Source organism: Pygoscelis adeliae, unplaced genomic scaffold, assembly GCF_000699105.1.
Source record: "Pygoscelis adeliae isolate BGI_AS28 unplaced genomic scaffold, ASM69910v1 Scaffold244, whole genome shotgun sequence".
NCBI classification, from domain to species: Eukaryota; Metazoa; Chordata; class Aves; order Sphenisciformes; family Spheniscidae; genus Pygoscelis; species Pygoscelis adeliae.
This window is the reverse complement of record NW_008824648.1, coordinates 96,431-102,347: the sequence shown is the minus strand read 5'-3', so window position 1 is coordinate 102,347 and position 5,917 is coordinate 96,431.

The window sequence follows — 5,917 nt, the reverse complement described above, 5'->3', positions numbered from 1 at the left end:
CGCCCCTTCCCCAGCTGGCTGCGGAGTGCGGCGGGGGAAGAAGGGGCTTCACCGTAAAGCGTCGACTCCGTGTAGGGGATCTGTATGGGGAGCATTTTTTACGTATATATGTATGTATAAATCGTACGTCTCTGCAAAGAAAAGCACACCCAGAACTGTGTATCCGGATAAGCACGTACATCTGTGTAGGTGTTTATCTCGAGGTGCAGAAACAGCCTGGAAAATGTTGGCTGTAACGTTTTTAAAAAAATCCTGGCCATTTTCCTCCAGAAAGCAGTGCCTTTTGGCGGAGGGCGGAAGGAAAAAGGAGCAGCTCGGTTTGCTATCAGCTATTTTCCATAACAACCTCCTCGCTAGCCAGCAATGCCAGCAATAGGAAAATCCAAGCTCTATCCCAAGGAGACCTTCACCATTAAAAGTGAAAAAGAGGGCCCTTGCAAATAAAACCTTGCCGGTAGCAGAGCCTGGAGGCAGCTCTCCTAACCCCCCCGTGTGGTCACCGTGCCAGGCACCCTCAGCTGTTTAGCAGCAAGGCTTGGGGTGCCCTAGTGCCACCACCCCAGCCAGGACCTGTTTCAGCTCCTTCCCCCACTCACGTTGTGTCCCACGTTCAATCTCTGTCCCCTGCTGACGCATGAGTCATTCTGGGAGTGGAACAGGGATGTCAAAAGCCATTTTGAAGTGTGCCCATATCCCCTGACACATAATCATGTCCAGGCAGCTATCCTGCAGCAGTGGAGCTGATCACACGAGGTGCAGACGGACAACCGAGATCTTGCAGAGTCCGTTCCTGGGCTGATCCTGCTCAGACGTAGCGGGGCTGTTTCAGTGGCAGCTGTCAAAAGCGAGCTGCATTGTAATCCCTGGGAGGGAAAAGTGACAATGAAACAATAACAGTAGCGCAGTTGTTCTCTGGATTTAGAGGTGTCCAGCAAAGGGGGAAAAAATACATCTCTCCTTTTTCATTTCACTGTGATGGATGAAGAGGTCTGAGAGGAGTCTGTGTTTTAGTTTTACATTAGCAGCTCGAGTCTTGCCTGCTTTCTGAGACACAGGATTGAACCAGAGAGCCCACGTCAGAAGATGTTCGTAGATGGTGAAAGCTGACATGAGTCAGAGAGGGACTTTTAACCATCCCTTTTAAGACTCTCTGTTAAATGTTTGGTTAACAACACTGAGGGTTACTGAACACTGGGGAGAAATGATGTTTTAATTAAATTAAAGATTCTACCTGCTTTCTATGTGAGTGTTGGAAGAACTATAAACTGTGCTAAAAACTACCCTAAGGAAATCTTCTGCTATTTCCAAAAGAAAAACAGAAAGGAAATTAAAAAAAAGAAGGTAGTACTTGTTGATTTTAAAAAATAATCTGCAGCTCATGCCACTTGGGGAAAATAATCTCAATGCCACAAACCAGGGGGAGAACTGGCAATACTACCGGTGGGTGACAGTGAGGCTTTTGGGGATTCAAGGTTTGCAGTTTTGCAGATACTCAGACCCACCGGAGCCCTTTCCTTTCCCACCGGTTTCTTTCCTCAGACGTGGAGCGTGGCTAAAAGGGAACTTACAGGGCAGCTAGACTTTGTCATCCTCTAACACCATGTCTGGCTGCTCCCACACAACAGGAATAAGTTTTCTGAATATTCCCCTGCCAAGTTATCCTGGAAGGTGACCATCACATTTTTTTCTTGTACAGAGGGAGAGACGGATCTTGACCATCGTGGGGGCTGTGCTCACCTGGCCGGTTTCAAGTCTTACATGCTAAGGTCAGCCCTGAGGACGGCCCTTCACAGCATAGTCAGCTACTCCAGCTGGCATTTTGATCACTTTTGAAACTGGTTAATGGTCCTGAATGTGGCCATGAGGTTCAGGCATTGACATCTTGGCGAGGTGCGCAGGGTAGTTTGCTTTCCCAATGTTTAGATTGCGGCAGCTCCAGCCTTGCCTGTCAAAAGGCTTTTTGGCCCTTTGCGGGCCGGAGGCTTGGCCGTGCCGTGCCAGCCAGGCTCCCTCCCCTGGAGAGCTGCTGGCCGGGGCGATGGCCAGCACCTTGCACACCCCTGGCCCCCACCACTGGGCCCTGCCCATCTGAGTCTCTGCTGCAGACTCCTGCCTCAGCTCTGCAGCTCAAGGCTTGAGACAACAGGGGGGATCACTGGGCAGCACAGGTGGGAAACTAGAAATGTCTAGTATAGACACAGCGATGCAGCTTAAACTGGGCTTTTCCTGCTCTAGTTTGTATCTCTCCAGACAGGATTTTCCCTCCTTCCAGGGAGAGCTGCCCAGCTGAGCCTTCAGCAGAAGTACATCGCTGGTGGAGCTCACCAGCGCTGCTTAGCAAAGATTTGGCTTCAGCCATCGTCCTCAGGAAACTGTCTCAATTCTTCTGCATCTGGTGACTGCTGCTTGAGGTCGTGGTCTTTCATAAATGAGCTGATGCAATGCCAGGGCTGTGGCGCAGGGCAGTGATGAGCAGAGCCATGCCATGGGCAGCACAGGCCATGAACTTCAGCACAGGGTTTCTGTAGAAATCCATGGTCTAACGTAAGGCTGTTTCCACCTTCCTTGAGAAGTCCTCCCCACAGATTCATGACCCAGCTGAGGCACTGTGCTAGTGAAAACCTCTTGCAGAGTACTTTTTGTCAGAGGGTCTCACAGTTTTTTATCAAGGTTGGGGAAAAGAGAGGCACAAACCAGCAGTGGGGTTTATCACAAGACACTATCTGTGAGCAGAGCCCATGTGAGAAAGAACGGTTGCATTCCTCTCCTGGGATGCACTAACCAGCCTGGTTTTGCTACCACAGTGTCAGGATGCAGAAAAAAAGCATCAAGGCTAAGCTAAGGACGTTTCATCAAAACATTTTCCTTCCTACTCTACCCTCAAAAAAAAAAAAAAAAAGAGAAAGTATTGCTTTTCCATTTAGCAGTATGTTTTGCAAGGAGATTTCATCTGGTGTCGACATCTTGGAAATTTTAGTGAATTTCCTCAGTTGCCCCCTCCAAAAATGTTGAAAAAGCCTCACACACAAAAAAGCTTGCTGCAAGGGCTTTGCAAGGTTTGTTTCATATTGTTTGTTTATCTTCTTTAACAGCATTCCCTGTCTCCCCCTTTTTCTTCTATTTCACAACTGGAAGTTGAAAAAAAGGAGACTCAAATAAAGAGGGAATAAGCTGAGAATTGGGGAAAGAGCTGACCCCTACCCCTTCCCCTCTGCCAAAAATAAAGGTTTGCAAAAATTCTCCTAGGATTATTTTCTGCATCTCTTGCATTGTTTTCCTGAAGAAGTATGACACAATTCCAGCTTTAGAGCTTTTTCTAGGGATAGGAGAATCATGCCCTGGGACTTTCATCCAAGGAGAAGCGTGGGGGTGGTTTTCTGTCATTTCACCAATCCTCCTTTCTTTCTCCTCCTTCCCCTCATAAAGAATCTGCTCTTCAAAGGCATTGAGCCCTCTCTGCAGAGCGGATGAACACCAGCGTGGTTCACCACTGCTGCCTGCAGTTTCAGAAGTTAATGGTCCCCCCCGTTTTGACAGGTTGACTTCTGGGCACAGTTATGTGTTGCAGAGAAATGAGGTGGGGGCCCACGGCTACAGAATGAGTTGGGACAAGACCTGGCTCAGACTACAGGAGTTCGGAGTTACTGCCTGCTTGAAAGGTGATGGCAGCTGCAGGTCTTTCAGGCTTGTCAGTCACAGGAGTTCAGATGCCAGGGGATCAGATCCCAGCTCGTGGGGTTGCCACCCTTGTTTAACGGTGCTTTCTCCCCTGGGCTCTCTTTTGAAATCTGGTGACCCTGTGTTACATTTTCACACACTCTTCCTCAGCCAGGAGAGGTAGCAAATGGCTTTCCTTTTTGAAATGGAAAGCTAAGACTCTTGTGTAGTCACCTGGCTCCAGAAACTGCAACTTGAGGAGTCTGATATCATGGCATTTACCAAAAGTGAGCTTTATGTTTACAAGAACTGGCATCATCTTGATCGGTTGCTTGTTTTCTATCATGTTTCCCCCCCTCCTTAAAACATCATCTGTTGCTTCACAAATTCAGTGGATCCCACAAACTCCTGAAGATCCCCTGCTCCATCCTCACCCTTAAAGCATGGCTAAATTCAGTATGGGTTACCTGGGCTCTTCAGTTAACAGCTGCTGTTGGGAGCTCCCAGAAGAGCAGCAGTGGCCAACCCTCCAGCTGCCTTCCCACAGCTGCCTGGGGAAGGGCCAGGGCTGAAAGAAGAACCTGGTGCTCACTTTGCCACCCCACTGCTGCTGAGTGGGAAATGTGGGGTTACAGAGAGGCGACAAGGTAGCAGAAATCACTGGTGTCTCGTTGCCAGGGTCAGAAGGGAAAGCAGATGTAACTGGCGTGATGGGCCAGGCCTCCAGGCTGTGACCAGGATGGCTAAATTCCCTGCCATTGGTGCAGTAATCTTGTCAGCACCGAGAATTAGGCTGATAACACGCTGATGACTGGGATAGGGTGCTCATCTCCGCACTTTGCCCCATCTTTTGCTGCCTGACTCAGTGCCAGACCCCCTGCCCATCCTCCTCCCCTCCTGTTACCCCAAACAGGCTTTTCTCCCAGTCCTCCGGCTGCCAGCAGCAAGAACCCAGCCGGTATTGTCTAAACAGGGCCATACAATGGGCAGCATTGTTGACACTGGATTTTTGCCCTCATTAAAGATGACCTCACAGCCCACCCATTGGCCACTTCAGCCAGCCCCTCGGGACTGTGAGGCTGTCTTTTTAACTCGGGTAAATAAATTGGGAGAGGAGGGGGAGAAAGGGATGGGGAGCAGAGGAACACAGCGGTCTTTGTGTTGCCACCCTCTCTTCAGCACTGGTGCTCTCTGGTGTCTTTCTACCCACATCAGACATGGCAGGCCAGGTGCCAAGGAGCCGGCATGCTGAGCGCCCTTCCCCACCCTTCCCGGCCCGCATTCGCTGGGCAGCGACACCCTCTGCGGTTCTGCAGCCTCCCTTCTTCGGGATGCAGATTGCTCCGGTCATCTCAGCTGTCCTTTCTCCTCCTCCAGGCCTTCTGTGCCTTCCTTCCCACACCTGCAGCCCACACCTCCTGCGCCTTCTCTTCAGGCTGAGACCATCCTCTCAAGCATCCCCTGCTGCCAGCAGCGTCAAAGTGCCAAGCAGGGACCTAGGGAAATGCCACCTCCTAGTGGCAGATCTTCTGACCCAGCTTAGGCGGCATGGGCAGTCCTGCACTGTCTCCTGCTCCACGGTGTCACCCAGCTTTAGACGCAGCTAACACATCTAAGATGCCAGCTGCATCTAAGGGTGGATCTCCATGTGTGTGGGCAGAGAGGTGATGCTGCGGGGCTGTAAGCGTGAGCCCTGGGGACGGATTGACACATAGTCAGCACAGGGGCAAATTGCAGCACCAGGAAAGGTTGAGGGTGCATCCGTGGTCAGTTTGCTGCTGCTCCTGTTGGGCAGAGCGTGGTGTCCAATGCCACTGTGTATCCTCTTTGTGTGTGTGCTCTGCATTATTGCTTTCCACCCTGTCTCCTTGCTGCAATAACAGCCTGGGCATTTGGGGGCTGCCCAACACTTAAGAGAACAAAAATGGGTTCCCAAAGCTAAAAGTAACCTGGGATCTAAAGATCAGGGAGACATCTCCCTTCCGAGCTGCTGGCTGAATCCCAGGTATTTCTTCTCCTTCTGGAGAGGCTTCTGATAGACTCGGGTCTATCAGAAAGCAGGCATACCCCTGGCAGGGAGAAACTGGTGGGCCTGCCCTGAGAACGCATACACACTGCTGGTATGAGAAGCAGGACGGACAAAGGGGGAACTTGCTGGACCCTTGTCCCAACCTTCCCTACTCTAGGCTTAGCAGTGGCACACAAAAGAAAACCTCAAAGGTGGGGTGTGCCTCTCCCTGTCTGCTGCCCCCAACTTTGC